The following is a 16,476-nucleotide window of genomic DNA, read 5'->3' on the forward strand; positions in this document are numbered from 1 at the left end:
CATAGTGTCACAAACTTAAGGTAGGTGTGAAGGAGATTTGATCATAAATGTTTTCATCATGACAGTTTTCCCATCATGCACAGGGATCTTAGCCCCCCCGTATCAGAATAAAAGGTACGCCCCTGCGCCTGCTGCAAACAGTTCTCGTGTCCAACTGTAAATAATTGTTTTCAACAGCCGCTGCATCATAACCGGACGGGGAGGCTGTCAGCTTCTCAGCCTCAGCGTGGACGGGCTGTACCACTGTGATCACTGCGGGGAGGGGGGCAGTAAAAGGCCAGTTTCACTCAGTCATTCATCAGGATTAAGCCTTTCTCCAGTCTTGTGCGTAACCGTGTCTGTCAATCATGATGTAAATGTTTTGCAATTATTGCGTGACAGTGCGCGCGCTTTTTAATGTTTTTTATAGATAAGCAGGTCTATGCACCCCCCCCCCATATTTCAAGGCTCCATCTTGCTTTCTGATTGACCGCTGCATATATAAATATATATATAAATATATTTTTTTCCTGTCTGCTGAATTTTCCTTCAGCTGGAGGAAAACAGAAAATCCTGCGAGAAAGAGGAGCAGCGTTTCACGAAGCCGTGGAGGAAAATCACAAGTAGGAGATTAGCGGGAGACCGGGGAGGGAGGGGGGGACACTGGAAGGGGAGCAGTGAAGACCGCGTCTGTTTTCAAGAAGTCCCAATTTTCTTCTTCTCCCCCGGCTGCTACCTGCAGACCGACAAGGTGAGTTCCCGCTCTTTCCTTTGTTCTGCTGCCGTCCTTCCCCCTCTATTCGGGGTGAAGATAAAAAAAAAAAGCTCTCTCAGTCAAGTTTGAGCGCACACATGCGCGCGCGCAGAGAGCGCGTGCTGTTTATTTAGCTGATCTTTTTCTTGCATGATATCCTCCCGCTCCCCCATTTTCGAAGCTTACTTATTTCTGCAGAAATAATGCGGACAGTGACGGCTTCTCATTTGGGGGGGGGGGGGGGTGTACTGTCCTTTGCACCCCCCCCCCCTCCCCGCTATTTATTTACGTACTAATAGAACCGTGCAAACTGGTACGGGCCAATATGGACACCCCCCCCCCCCTCCACACACACACACACACACACACACACACACACACACATACACACACACACACACGCACGCACACACAAACACACATTTGTGGATATTGACTTTTAGCTTATGCGCATGCTCGCCTACTGCTTTTTGTGCTTGCGGCAGCAGGGTATCCTCTATTAAATATCGGTATGCATTGACTCGGGTGGTGGTGGTAGTGGGGGGTGTACAGTGGTTCCCCACGTTGTCCGGTACGTGCCAATGTCAAATGGGGGTGTGTCTTCCGTGCGCGACCACGTTTCCAGTGGAAAACATTAAAAAAAAGAGCAAGGACACGAGTGCGCGCAGCGTCAATGATGCTAGTAAGCGCGCGCGCCGATCCTGTGAGTCACGGCGCTTTTCGTCTCCTCCAGTGAAGCGGATCCCCTGCTGCTTGCGTGCACGCGCCCCCTATAACACGTGTAGAGGGGAAAGTATTTAGGGTGCGTGCGCACCTGCGTCGCGCGTGCTGTGGGCAGCAGCTGCTGTTTGGGTGTGGTGAGGTTCACCTCATGTCCCGCTGGAACGTTCCTGCCTGTTCCAGACGTGTCTTTCATGGATCCTCTCATTGCTTCTCTGCAGCTTCTCATCTATGGAAGAACACTGTCAGAACTCTCCAGAAATACAAATAGAAAGGTTTTTTTAAAATATGTTTTAACAACTTTTAAAAAAGTTATATCATTGTTGTTAATGAGCAGAAACATTTGTAAAAGCGTTCCCAGTGGTGTTTTAATTATAATTATACATAATAAAAATAAAAATAAAACTGTTGATTTCTTGGACAGTTCCTGCAGAGCTGCAGAAGTTCATTAGAAATTTGCTTCTGAGTTGTGGGCGGGACTGTAGGGGGCAAGGTAACCCACCCTGATATCCCATAATCCCTTTGTTTACACTCCTCTCCCCCTAACTTACAGTCCTTCACAACCCCAAGCCAACACTAGTGATGAAAGAAAAACGGTGAGCAATATTAGAGCTATGCAGCCGTACTCTTATAAGGCAGATGTTAGCTCAGACGAGGAACATTGAATATATTTGTCTGTGTAAGTGCATCAGAAAGGTTCGGAGAATTGTAATTGTAATGCAGTTTCTGCATTACAATTTGAGGTTTTTCAAACTGCAGGTTCTTATCTGCTCCGGATTGATCACGATTTGAATTAAAAAATAATGAAAAACGCAGTTTTAATAGTTATTTACTTCATATATGTCCTCCATCACGAGAGAAGTGCAGCAAGAATATGTTAAAAACACCAAAAACATAATTTTCATGGGAGTGGGTCTTTAACCTGTTGTGGTTGGTTTCATCAGTATTGGCAGTAATCCACCACAGTTACATATTACTTTTAAAGAGTAGTTCTAATGAATATTTAACTATGTTTTCATCAATAAATGTTTAGAAACGGGTAATTTCTAACAGACTTACTGCACAAACTGTTTGTGGGGAAAAAGGCTTGTTTTCATTCACTTTCTAAAATGTTTTTCAACCTAAGCTATGGAGACACTTTTCCTGTTAGGCTCTCTAGACCTAATAAGTCTGTCTAGCCAGCAGCCGCTTTTCCAGCTGTTGTTTCTGGCTGGATTCCGTCATTTTAACCTATTTTTTTTAAGTTCCCTTTATTATTGTTTCTCTGTAACTCTTAAGCTTCTCGTTTTAATCTCTGTTTTCTATGTTTTCAACTGCCAATATGTTCATTTTTAACAGAATAAATTAAATAGTGCTTCAGCTTTATCTAAAAGATGAGCAGTCATATTGACAATGTATGGCCCATCTTCTTAACCGTTGTGCTATCCTAGGCACTTTAACATTGGGAGTTGGGTCATCTAGACCCACTAGACAGTGCTCTGAACCTTTTTTCTTCAATGATTTGTGATCTTCACTGGTGTCCATGGATTACATGAAATCTTTCCACCTTTATCCACCTTTGTCATGGAAGGGAGAACACGTCAATGTGAGGGTGGGGTCATCTAAGATAGCACAGGGTTAAAGCTGTGTTCAGCCCGAACCTGATTCACGCGTCAAATGAGCATCTGACGTCTCTCTTTCAACAAGCGTTTAATTCTATGCTCAACACTGCCCAAAAGTGTGTTCATGAACTCAACACTCCAGGTACGTGTAGGAGGAGCTACCTAAAGGTTTGTCCTCATTGATACATTGAGCAATTACTGTATATTTCTTGACCAAGCATGAAAGACACGGTTGATGTTTAGACATTTATTTTGAAGAGCTCTACAAAAGCGTCGTTAATCACGTCTCCATGTCTTGGTTCATGAGATCATTCTAAGAGTCTCCCGCTACAGTGAGGTTACCAGTTTACTGCAGGAGCTGTGTCTGAATGACGGTACTTCCATCTCTCTGTGATCTAGCTGATGACTTGCTGTTCTGTATTTTTCAGAGGAGGGAAAAAATAAAATTAGGAATAAAAGTACAAGATCTTTTTATTATTGTTTCTTTACAATAAATAGAATGTCATAAAGTTTCACTAAACTTTTATCAGAGTTCATCTGCAAACAGACCAAGAGCCTCGTTTTCAGGTGGAGCAGAGTTGATGATCTTTCTTACCTGGACTCTGAACCTCTGCTGTGGACCCAACAGGCCAGTGTGAAAGCACCTTCAGTGTTTGCGCTTTTTGTGCTCAGGACTGACACACCTATGAGAGGAAGAGTCTGCAAGGCTGGAAAACATATCCTTCCTTGAAAGGATGTATCTGAAACAGAACGTCAGACGCTCTGGTGAATCCCATCATATTTCTTCAGGTTAGGCTGATCATCTGTGATGGATGATGATGCCTCCAGGATTCATGAAGTCCACCAGAGCAAACGCTTCGTCTTCTTTCAAATTGCGAACTGCAGAGCATTTGTATGACTCACAGTTGAACGTGTTCGGCGTCTATAAAGGCTGCAGCTCTGCTCACAGACACAAGTCCTGACTGCATGTTGGGCTCAGATGGGGACGTGGTAAATCTGGATTATAATCAACTCTTCACAGGAATGTTGGCTCCTGTGGAGAGCCAAAAACTCCCACTCGTCGGTCGGTTTTTCCCTCTGAGTGTGCATTGTTAAGGCATTTGCTTGAAAGAGCCACATGAATGTGGAGAGCTTTGCACATTTTGAAGAAGCTGCCCTCTGCAGCAGCAAACGCTCAGGTCTTTACTTCAGCTTCAGCTCTGGAAATCCAACCAAAGGGAACTGCTCCTTCTCAGGCGCTCATCAGTGTGTCTGTGTTTGTGTCATGGACCGACAGCCTCCTCAGGATGTGCTGGTGATGGATGGCATATAGGTGTGCCAGAAATAACGTTGCTGTTTTTACGGGATAAATATGTCACAGAGAAACAGGGTTTACTCCAGTTTTTACCAGAGCAATCTCAATAACCTCTTTGACAAGGAAAAGGATGACTCAGCAGCTTCCACCTGTGTGGACCATGACAGAGCTGCAGCCCTGATGCGTCACTTTGTTTAGATTTTTTCTCCATTAGTGTCGTTCACATCAGCCTGAGCCAAAAATAAACCCCTCGGCTGAAGCAGCTGCTCCGTTCCAACGGTAATCCACAAAGATAAACTTGTTGACATCAGTGGAGTGTGCAGTTCTGAGCAGGCTCCCTCTGATCCAAATCACACTCATCCATAACCCTGACACACACATAAAACACTTCAGTGGACACGTCTCTACAGTCCAGAGGAAGCAGCTTCAGCATCTGGGTTGTGGGATTTTATAAGGTCATAAACATCTACGTGTTCCGTTCAGAGACAGGAGGAACAAAAAGCAGGCAGAGCTGGAGGCAGCAGCGATGAAGATGATGAGGATGGACAGGATCAGGACTCAGAAAATCACAGGGACGGTTCCTAATAAAAACAAGGAAAGCAGGTGGAGAATAACATCAGCAGAGGTCAAGGCCAAGCTGGTGACTTAGGGGTAGACCCCTATACCTGAACTTCATGGATGTTGAGAAAGACAACATAAGGATTAGTAAATGAGGATGCACAGGACAGGGTTAGAAAAAGACAAACAATTTGCTGTGGGGACCCTGGGCTGAAGAACCAATGACCTCAAGTGGACAAGTTCATGTCAGAATCATTTCTCTAAAGCTATAGTACTTTCACACCTGCCTGCAAAAACGCGTTCAAGCAACCAGATTTTAATGAAAAGTCGATGTAAACGCGTGTAAATGTGCATTTTAGGTCTCCGCGTTCCAAGCTCTTCCCTTCAGTCATAAATACGCAAGTTTCCACGACCTACGTGCAAAATGTGTGGCCACTGAACAGACGTTAACAGTTAAACCCGGTCAAAATTTTCCCAATCAGGAAATCTGATTTGGTAGTGATGTTTGGATGGTGTCCCTTTTAATTCTCAATGTGCCAACGTCTTGTATGGTAAATTGATCATGGAGGACAAATTAATAATTGCGGTTTGAGAAATTAATAATTGCGGTTTGTGCAGAGCTGGAATTCTATGACACAATGTCTTACATCAGAATAGAGCTGTCAAAGAAAAATCCGGGAGCAAGATTCAAGAGATTTGCACCACTTTGACAATTCACACCAAACCTCTATCACCTGTAGGGACATGGGCTAGTATCGGGTATCGACTAGGGCTGGGTATTACCAATAATTTCGATTAGATTCACCATAGCCTGGATCGATTTGGCTCACTTTTACATGGTTTACACATTTAGACATATTCGTATAAAAATACATTGATTATCTATATAAGTTTTGAAGACATTTATATTAATCTGATACAGTTCACAAACTGTAAAATTTGCCACCAGCAAAACATAAACACTCACTTGAGCACAGGTGTCACCTCACCTTTGCACAAATAGAATGCCTGATTTAATGAAACACATTACATGTAATGGTTTGAATTAGGCGTGCACAAGAAATCGCGTATTAATTGTTATCGCGAAATCAACCTGTGCAATAATCATATCGCAAAAGATGGCAAAAGTTGAGATAAACGGTTACCTTAAATGGGCTAAAAGAATCTTATTGCAGCTTTAATGTATTTAACGAATCAAATAAAACCATTTATGCATATGACCAATCAGATGGACGCCTTCACGTTGTTGACCAATCGGATGGACCCCTTTTATGTTAGATGTTTGCCTCCTATGTAGATGATGGTCCTTTGAGTATAATTTTTAAATGGCAATAATGTTTTTGGTTGTTTTGCCATTTTTTCATGTACCGTAAGTTACATTATATCGTCATCGCAGTACTGATCACTAATATCGCAAGTTTTCCTCATATCGTGCAGCTCTAGTTTGTGCGTGTGAACTGTAGTGGTATTTTGTAGATGTTGACATGTTTGTAAGTGAACATATTTGGAGCCAACAGGTATTTATAACATTTGAGTGTGTGGACAGGCCCCGCCCCTTTTGACTAACGTTGACACCTGACAGTAATGATTATAAACTTTCAGCAACTTGTTGCTTTATGATTCCACCCCCCCATTCTATAATCATCCTCCTATTTTTCAACCCCCCCTCTTTTTTGGCTAAATTACAAAAGGGTTTTATACTAATATACACGTTGTGAGTCAGAAGATTCATAAAAAGAAAAAGTAAAATATTTCCAACACAAGAGGCCTTCAGCTCTCTTCTGTTTGCTCAGCTTTTGGACAGGACAAGTTGAAGAAAAAAAGTAATATTCCATGAAGCTTCCGATTGTATTTTGTAAACTGTCTAGCAGGTTTACAGTCTTACACCATGATTGTTTCAAAGCTTGATCTTGATTAAAATACACAAAATCTCACAAGAGTAGTGTTAGGTCACCGGAAAAAGAAAGCCGTAAAAAAATCGATTCCTACTTTTAAGAATTGATTATTGATCTATGAAGCTTCACTCGATTCAGATCGATTAATTGATTTTGTCAACCCAGCCCTAGTAGCGACAATCCAGTGTGAAGATTTGCGAAACGCGGGCTTAAGAATGAGTGTTTAGCGTGTGCTTGAACGCGTGTGAACGTAGCATAGGAGTTAATGGTTTAGACATTCATTATGTCAGAGTTCCCAGAGTCCTTTTCCATTTATCTTATCTCCTGGTTGCACAAACTCTTCGGATCTTCAAAATTTAACAGGATGACCTGCAGAATCTTGGAGGTTCAAAGGTTCACCCATTGATTGTTGTTTGGGAGAAATGGAGTGAGTGAGTGTGACATCACCCATAGAAAATGGTTTACCTCCGGCTCCAACCAAATTAAGTACATTCAGTCGCCATATTTTCGCGATACAGACGTCGCCACTTTGGAGCCTCACCTCAGCAAGCAGTGATTGGTCCGAGTCGGTCTGAGGAAAGCACGTCTACGGCAACCACTCCTGACAATAAGAAGTGAACTTGTTGGAAGTCCACACCCCTGCAAATTAGAAATAAGACTACACAAATTCTGTCAATCAAACGTTCATTTTGGGACCACATACTTTTATTAAGGCATCTCATTGTTCAGTTTATAACTTTAAAAACTTGCAATAAAGAAAAAATATCGTGAAAAAATTAGGATTTGCTAAAACATGAATGGTCATTCTAATAAATATAATAAATGAGTAATAACTGTTTATTTCTTTATAGAAGTCTACTTCCTGTTTGAAACGTGAGTCAATGTTCAACAGGTGAAGATTCTAAATGTGGCAGAAAAGTGTACTTCTCCTTTGACATGACTGTCACTGGGCCATATTCAGACTTATCCAGATCTCAGTTAGATTTCTTTAGTTCAGGTTGGCCTTTTTTCTTCAAACTTTCACTCGCATTCCATCGTTGTTTTCCAGGTGATGGATCAGATCTTACCAAACATAAATCAATTAGAAACATTTCCTTACAATGTAGTGTGTGACAGGGAAAGAGTAGTGAAGAAAAGTTTCTGACTTCTATGATAAAAATACAAGTTCTTTGTAAAGTTAAATATCGTCTTCTTCGGCCAAAGAGCAGCTGTTCTCTCTCAGGTATTGTGAAACTCCACATTCATGAGGAAGCTCTGCCAGCATTAGTTTGTTGTTCCCTCAGTGCCGTCTGCAAGGAACGGGCTGTTTGTGGCCATGCTCTCGATGTTTAACAGCAGAATGGCTGTAGGAACAGTAAACAGCCAAAGCACCGGGGTCCCAGAATATCCGTAAAATAAACATCAGAGTGCTGATCTTTTGCTGCCTGCTCAGAAATAGCTTGTGCTCTTATGTAGAGGTGTTGATGAAACCGAAGCCTGCGCGGCGCTGCGCGGCATGCCAGCTGCTGTGTGTGAGGCATTCGCTGAGATACCAGCTCTTCTTACATTGACGTGTTGATGTGCTGCGTTCAAGGGGAGCAGGGGTTTATGGGCACTTGTGTGGGGACGAGGGCCTCTTTGGGCTGTTGTTCAGTTTGGAGCTTCTCGAGCTTGCAGGAGGAGCTCTTCACAGTGTTGGATGGAAGACAGCTGTAGTAATGACCCAGAACAAGGAGGCCTGCTTTTGTGTGGATCTGCAGAGACCCACATACCAAGACTCACACATGGCTAGGGTTCCAGACCCATGGATTCTGAATCCAAACCGTCTCTTTCTGAATGTTATGATGCTGCTCTATATCACTTCTCACATTTGAATTTCTCATCAGATGAATACGATTTTCTCTTGGAATGATGGTGTATTTGATGGCAGTCATGAAGGAAACACAATGTGATCTTTATTTTTATAAAGCATGATCCCGCACCCACTGTGGGACAACTTAGGGTTGTTCCCCCCAAGTCTCTTCTGCTTCACGTGGTCCTGTGAATTTGGTAGCTCTAAAGATTAAAGATCTTCCAGGATGAAGATAAGTCGTTAGTCACAACTGCTCTTACGAGTCGATATGGACCTGTGAAAAATGGGCAAACCTGTATTGGGCGTGCACAAATCGCTCGGTGACGGCTCGTAGAATGGTTGTCTCATACAGTGAAAAGGTTCATGCACATGTTTTTCTGCGGGCATGCTGTAGGTCACACGTGTCAAACCCAAGGCCGCGGGCCACATTTGGCCAAATGTGGCCCGCCATGTCATTTTATGCGGCCCGCAAGAGCCTAAAAGTTCTTAATTTCTTAAAGTATAAAAAAAAGTATAAAAATAAAATTGGTGTGTATTTATTCATATCTAGGGGGAATTGGACTTGGAATATCGGATTGGGCAACTATATGTGGCCCTCGGTGAAAATGAGTTTGACATCCCTGCTGTAGGTTGTAGTGAACACAGGTGTTTCATATAGATTTTTCATTTTTTTTCAACCCTCTCAAATCCAGTTGTCAGAAGTCAGAACTCCCTCTCTGGTCACCAGCGGGAACCATCTCCAGAGTTCTAACCACACTTCCTGGATGCCGCACACCTGACTCTTATTCACTTTATCAACCACAGCATATTTAAACTCTGCACTGAGCCTCACTCAGTGCGAAGTATTGTTTGTGCCACTCTGCCTTCATTACTGAGTGGTATATCTTGACCTGGTCTTCGGTCTTCTGCCTTCTGTCTGCCATGACCCTCGCCTGTATTTTGACCGTCCTGCCTCTCCTCTGATGAACTTATGCCTGTTATCAACTCCTGCCTGCCCTACCCTGGTTTTGCTTTGTGGACTATTAGCTGAGCTAATTACCCTGCTGCATTTGGAACCAGCCGTCTGCCTGTTCTGGTGACACCTGTGGACTGCGCAAAAGGTTGCAAAAGGGATTTTTTTCCTATGATACTCATGTTAAGACACAACTTTTACGCTAAAAATTAGCTTATGTTCAGCCTGGAGTCAAAAACATTTTTGTAGATTTTCTCTCCATGACAGCTCTGAGGAGGAGCAGGAGTGAAGGACTATGGGTTGAAATTTTGAATGTTGAAACTTTGATGTATTTAGAATTCAAATTTTCTGAGATCCTGTTTTTGTCACTTTTACGAGCTGAAACCCTAATTTATGTAAAAAATAAACAAATAAATACCTAAAATTAATTAAATTGTGGGTCGAGAATCTATATTCTATAAAGATGAAGAATGACATGAGTACACTTTTCCATGATATTCAAATTTTTTGGAAAGCGTCTGTACCTGTGGCAAAGACATTTTTCCCTAAAAGATGAGAAGCCGCACAAGAGTGGAGGGAGGGGCCCATAACAGTTGTAACTGTTAATGCAGGGTAACAGTGGCTATGTTTCTCTGAGAGGGTTCGGACTACATTTCCCAGCAGCTAAGTGTCTTGCTGGTTGCAATCTCACTGAAGCCTTTGAGGAGCATTTGCTCTCTGATCAAACCAACAAACTGCTTTCATCTGTAGTAAAAAAAGCAGCTGAAGGTGATCAGGCTGGTGCCGGACTGCTTAACAAAACTGGTAATAGACTCTGAGTGCCATCAACCTGTTTTTAGGAATTTTTACATTTCTTTTAATGTTTGCAGCGTGAAATGCTTAGAAAAACTTTTACCACAGTAGAAAGTTCTTGAGCTCTCTCTAAAGATATGAAAAGCGAAACATTCAGTTTGATAACTAAAGATGCGAGTTCAAGTTTGTATTTATGTATTTAGAAAACAGCCTTCTTGTCCCAGTTTACCTGAGCAGGTGTTTGCCCCTCTAAGAGCAAGTTCAGGTCAGCATGTGGAGAAATCGACCTGAAAGAAAAATTTCTATTTGTGAAAACTTACATTTAAACTGTTTAGATAAATTGTAGAGAACGATTTGTTCATTTAGGAGTCAAAAAAAGTCAGCAAAAAGGCTTTCCTTTTTGCTGACTTTTTTTTTTTTTGCAAAAGTTGGGATGTTGTTTGCTTTCATGGACAAAATGCAGACACACTGTCGAGGCGACTCTAGGTTCACCTCATGAAATGGGCGGCACCCACATGGAGCGAAAGGGGGTGCCTCAGAGATTGAGTCGTCTTCTTACTTCCAGGCAGGAAAAGGAGCTAAGAAAAGAACTCACAAAATCATTCTTTAGTGTGCCAAAGGTAATATATGATCATATATATGGATGTAGTGTATTCTGAAAGGCTTAAGGGAAGCATGATATAGGGCCTTTAAGAAAAAGGGTTGTTTTTTTTTTCCTAAAACAACCTAGATATTCCTAGAAAAGTGGCCATAAGCCTTTAGTTACATTCACACACAGACGTCCAGCTGAACTCAGGACTTTTACTTTGGCGGGCCCCTTGTTTTTCTGCTCTCAGCTTGCAGTAGTGGGTAACATGAGCTCCCTTTCACAGAGCAGGTTGGCTGCAGAGAGGCAGCAGCGCTCACTGTGGAGGTGTCAGTCTGATCCACCACGTAAGGAACGCCTGTGCGTGCTTCCCCGCTGAAGGGACGTCTCCCTGGCCGGCGACCGTCTCCGTCACGCCGCTCTGTTTAGCAGCATAGACGGTTGTGCCTTCGCCGCTCCTGTGTGGGCGTGCGTCAGCATGGCGGCATCTGGGTCAGTGCGTTTGGATGATGTGGGCCAATGTATGAGATGTGTGCGCCGCTCGTATGTAAGCGCCTTGACTGGTGAAGTGTGTGAGTGGGAGGCGGTTCTGCACCGTTGGCTCATGGCTTCGGGCCACATGCAGACGGGCCAGGCAGCATAAAGGCCTGCACCACTCCATTAATGATTCTCAGGTCCCGCTGGATGTTTGCAGCAGAACTTTGCCGAAACAGCCGGAGGTCACAGAAGAACAGAGGCACAGTCTCCATGCGTATAGACAGGATGTGTGTGCAGCTGTGTCCCAGATCTCCTAGCAACAAGGAATTGGCTCATAGGGAATACAGCTGTAGGCACTAATGGGCAGGTATGTAGCAGGACAGAAATAAGACTGTGCTGATGGATGTTCCTGCTCTTTAGCCTGTTAAGGAGTTTGAAATGAACAAAATAATTTAGAAGTGACTGAAAAATGCTGTGAAACCAAATGCCACACTAAGAGATGTTCTGTTTGCTGCTGCACTAAAACACCTTTGAAACAGGAAGCCAAATGATAATTTAAGATTATTTTAGGCATTTTAATCCAACTTTGCTAATCCTGTTTGCAAAATGGCTTCATTTACTCAGTCTGCTAACTCCCAAACATCCCACTCAGGGTTCAAATCCCTGAAAATGCTGACATTTTAATTCAGGACTGACAAACATCCAACTGAGCTAAGTATTGGGATTATTTTCACAATCTAATTCATCCAGAATAATTCAAGATTTTCTTACAAATCCTATAATCAAATAGGTTCTTTTAAGTCCCACTCTGATCATCTTTTTATCTATTTTAAAACTGTTCCCGGTGGTCTTTTAATCATGATTATAACGTTTTTAGCCAAAAATCTAAAAACCTGTGTGGTTTTCTAGGACATAGTTTCTGCAAAGCAGCAGGAGTTTATTAGAAATTCACCTCTGAGTTAACGGGGGACTGAGTAAACCTGCCTCCCCTTCCCATGATCCATTTGTTTACACGCTCTCCCGCTAGCGTACAGCCCCTCACAACCCAAATCTAAGATGACCGATGCAACAAAAGCGTCCACGTTCGAGCCAGGTTCCAGCTCAGACGAGGAAAATGAAGACGTTAATGGATCTGGTCATCTACAAGTGGATGCATCACAATGGAGCGGAGCAGGGAGTTTGTGGCCTGCTGTAGTAGCTTCTGCTTCACAACTACCGCTACACGATTTTTCAAACAGCAATTTTTCATCTGCTCCTAATTCTTAATGATTTGAATAAAGATATAATGAAAAATGTTATTTTAATCTTAATTGGCTTTATTTAAGTCCTCCATCGTCAGAAAAATGCCACAAGAACATGTAAAAAACACCAAAAAAACAATGTTCAACGGAGTTTACAATGAATGCTTATTATTATCTGATTGAGTATTGGATGAAAAACAATGATTGTTTTTAAAGGCAAATGAGTTTTTATTGGTTTGGAGAAACTTGGACAAAGTTGGGTTAATTATTTTAGAAAAGCCAATTGGTTAAATGACAAGCTTTCAACATTATCTGTGCATGTAAAACATATATAGAGTAAGGTGTTAATAATCACAGTAACATGTTTGAAAAGTCATTTAATAAATTTTGAAAGTGTTTGGGAAAAGTTCTCACTTCAAGACTTTATATGAACAACATCAAAAGAAAAACCCTTCAGCTTCCGTATTGAAGCTCTTTTGAAAACAAAATTAACTGGAGTCAGATGTGGTTCATTAATTAACCAGCTCCAAACAGGAAGTTCAAGTGTTGCCTCTCTATCAGTAATAGGGAGGCTTGACTATAAGGACTAGGTGATCACCTGGTAGCCGGCAGACAGAGAGCCGCTAGGGTATAGGGGACAGTAGCGGTTTCAGGCCCGGGCAATACGGGCAATTTCCCGGGGCGCATATTTCAAAAGGGGCGGCATTCCTGTGCTTGGAAGAAATAGGAAAATTGTGCCACTATCAGTCTTGTATTATCTATTATTTCACAGACTTTGTAACAGCCTATGAAATAATAGATAATACAAGACTGATAGTGGCACAATTTTTTGTGTATTATCTATTTTCACAGACTTTGTAACAGCCTAGGGCTGCACGGTGGCACAGTGGTTAGCGCTCTTGCCTCACAGCAAGAAGGCCCCCGGTTCAAGTCCCGGCTGGGGGACATGAAAAACATAACATCAATGGGGGACCTTTCTGTGTGGAGTTTGCATGTTCTCCCCGTGCATGCGTGGGTTTTCTCCGGGATCTCCGGCTTCCTCCCACCGTCCAAAAACATGCTTCATAGGTTAATTGGCAACTCTAAATTGTCCATAGGTGTGAGTGTGAGAGTGAATGGGTGTGTGATTGAGGATATTCTACCCTGTGACAGACTGGCGACCAGTCCAGGGTATCCCTTGCCTACGCCCAAGTGGCCGGGATAGGCTCTGGCAACCCCGTGACCCCGAAAGGGAATAAACGGTCAAGAAGATGAAAATGAATGAATGAATGTAACAGCCTAAAACCACTGAATTGGCGCCCCCACTCTGCGCGCTCCTGCCACGAGTGTGAGAAGGAAAACGGAGGGGTAGTGGGCTCAGGCAGCGAGGAGCACAGCCTCGGTTGCGCAACACCAGGATCATCACTTGCTGTTGGATCACCTTAATAATGTCATTATTTACTAACTAGTGTTGATATTTTTATTACTTTTCTGTCAATTATTTGTTGTCAATATTTGACATAAAGACAGCAGGCAATGCAGGAAGTAAAACAGCTACACTTTATGAGATCATAAATAATTAATAGATAATCTTTTATCTAAGTATTGAGGTTTTTGGAGGATTTTTACTGTTGGTGTTGTACAAAATTAGAAAAATGTCAAATAGTTTTGGAGTAATCCCACTGATGAGTTCTATGAATTAGTTTTGAATGTTTTATAAGACTGAAAAATTATATTCACATTAACAGGTTTTTAAAAAATCCAATCCCTCTGATCCGTTTAACAAAGACACACATATTTGTATAATTCTGACATCATATATTTATATGGAGAACAAAATATTATACATTACATAAGGTTTAAGTTGATTTATTCTGGATTCATATTCCTGTTTTTATTCATATTTATGTTCAAAAAGTTAACTTTTAATGGTTTAAAAGTTGAGCTTTAGTGTGTTCAATAAATGTTTATCTTGTTTGGCACGAAACCTAAAGCGTGTATTGGATTGAGACCCCCTGTGAAACTGAGTATGACAACCCGTAATACAAGTGTGTGTGTGGGGGTGGGTGGGGGGTTGGGGGGGGTTAAGTTAGTGAAGAACCGCCACTGGATAGGGAAGCTGCCTGCTGGGGCCTCCTAAATCTTATGATATTTTTTTAAATTTTCATCGAGACAATAATAATAGATGTTTTTTTTTTCTCGCTGAATGATCTCAATATGTAATGTCTTGTCATTCTTATCTTGTGTCCTGAGTTGTGCACTTCTGATCTATGTCTGTCACCTGTGTTGTCTCGTGTTGCACTTCCTGTTTTGTTTTGAAACACTAACTCTCCTCTCGTTTCAGGCCTTGTTCCTTCCTGCCCTTGTCTTTTCCCTACAGGTGTGACTGTGTGATTCCTCGTGTCTTAAATAGTCTGTGTCACCCTTTGTCCTGTGCCAGTTTGTTTGGTTATTTCAAGAGCCATAGCTTAAGCTTGTTCAGAAATTAAAATCGCTAAAATGTCTGCATCTGAGTCCAGCCCTGTGATCTGTCTTGACACAATAAGCCAAACATAGAGACATGATGACCGATACCTTTTTCTAGAGCTTTTTGAAATAAATAAATCTGATCTCTAGGCATCCTCTGTGTCTTCCATGCATTTAAATGAGATACACATACTTAAATGTAAAATTATCAGCTATAAAAAGCCAGACATTGTTCATATCTTCATATTGTTTTTAAATGACTGTGAGAACAAATTATTATTTCATGGTAACAAAATCTTAATCCTAATCCGTTTTTTTAACCCATCTCAGGTCAGGGGCTTCGTAGTTTACAAATAAACAAGTAACAATTAGGAAAAACCTTTCAGTTGGCTCATACTAAGCCTGGTTTAATGTAATAACGCAATAAATAATAAATTCTTCTTAAATTTAGCACAATTGTCTGACATTTGCCAACATAAGGAGTAGGGATGCAACGATTGACTTTTCCCACAATTCGGCTTAATGGTGTAATTTACGGTTCAGTTTTCAGTCAGGAAACAAAGCATCCCTAGTCAGTAACCAATGGAAAAATGTTTTGTCTGCTTCAGATTTTTTTTTTTTTTTTAGAAACTGAAGCCTGAGCTCCAGCAAACGTATGCAAAGTGAAGCAGTCCTGTGTGGTCCCACTCACAGCAAAACAGTTTAACCCACTTTGTAGACATTATGTGGGAAAAAGAGATCACTCGCATGTGGAAGTGGGGCTTAATGGCTAACTTGAACACATTTCCATCAGGCTTTTTTTCTGCAGAAATGTCAAGAGACAAGAATCATGATCAGTTAAGAAGCAGCTGGCTGAGTCAGGGAAGAACTGAACCAGATTCTGGTCTCTAGAGGGAAACAGTCCTGTAACCCACTCTGGTTAAGGGTGTAACTGCTCATCAGGAGATGACACCATCGGTCCTGACATGAGACATTTTGTGTTTGCTGAGGTTTTTAAAATGGAAGATGTGACAAAGCCTCCGCCTTCTGACTGTGATTTCAGAATGTTTTCATCCGACGGATCTGTTACTTAAGCAGGACATGAGTTCCTCTGTGATCCGATGACTGTTCAGCGCTGACAGCACTGACAGTGTTTGGGTCTGAGCGGACGTCAGCTCCCCGTCATGAGAGTAAACCTTTGAGGTCATGGTGGCAGCTGCAGACCTCCATCCTGGTGTTTCAGTTCCTGTGGGTCATGTGACTCCAGCGGTGAGGATGCTGAAGTTAGAAAACCACAGAAACCAAGTGTCATAGTAGTAGGTTTAGGGGCTGTCATCTGGACTTAGTTTCCCTAAAACGACGTATCACGTCT

At 42.1% G+C, this 16,476-nt stretch overlaps 1 protein-coding gene across 1 annotated transcript in view; it reads left to right on the forward strand.

Moving 5' to 3' along the window:
- The first annotated feature begins 205 nt into the window (after positions 1–205).
- The window catches only part of LOC101163361 (protein NDRG2), a 40,427-nt gene continuing 24,156 nt past the window's right edge, over positions 206–16,476 (forward strand). Inside the window, exons 1-2 of the mRNA XM_020711747.2 lie at positions 206–324; positions 533–730. The gene's annotated coding sequence lies outside the window, so the exon portion shown is untranslated. The remainder of the gene's footprint in view (positions 325–532; positions 731–16,476) is intronic.

Source organism: Oryzias latipes, chromosome 18, assembly GCF_002234675.1.
Source record: "Oryzias latipes chromosome 18, ASM223467v1".
Lineage (NCBI taxonomy): Eukaryota > Metazoa > Chordata > Actinopteri > Beloniformes > Adrianichthyidae > Oryzias > Oryzias latipes.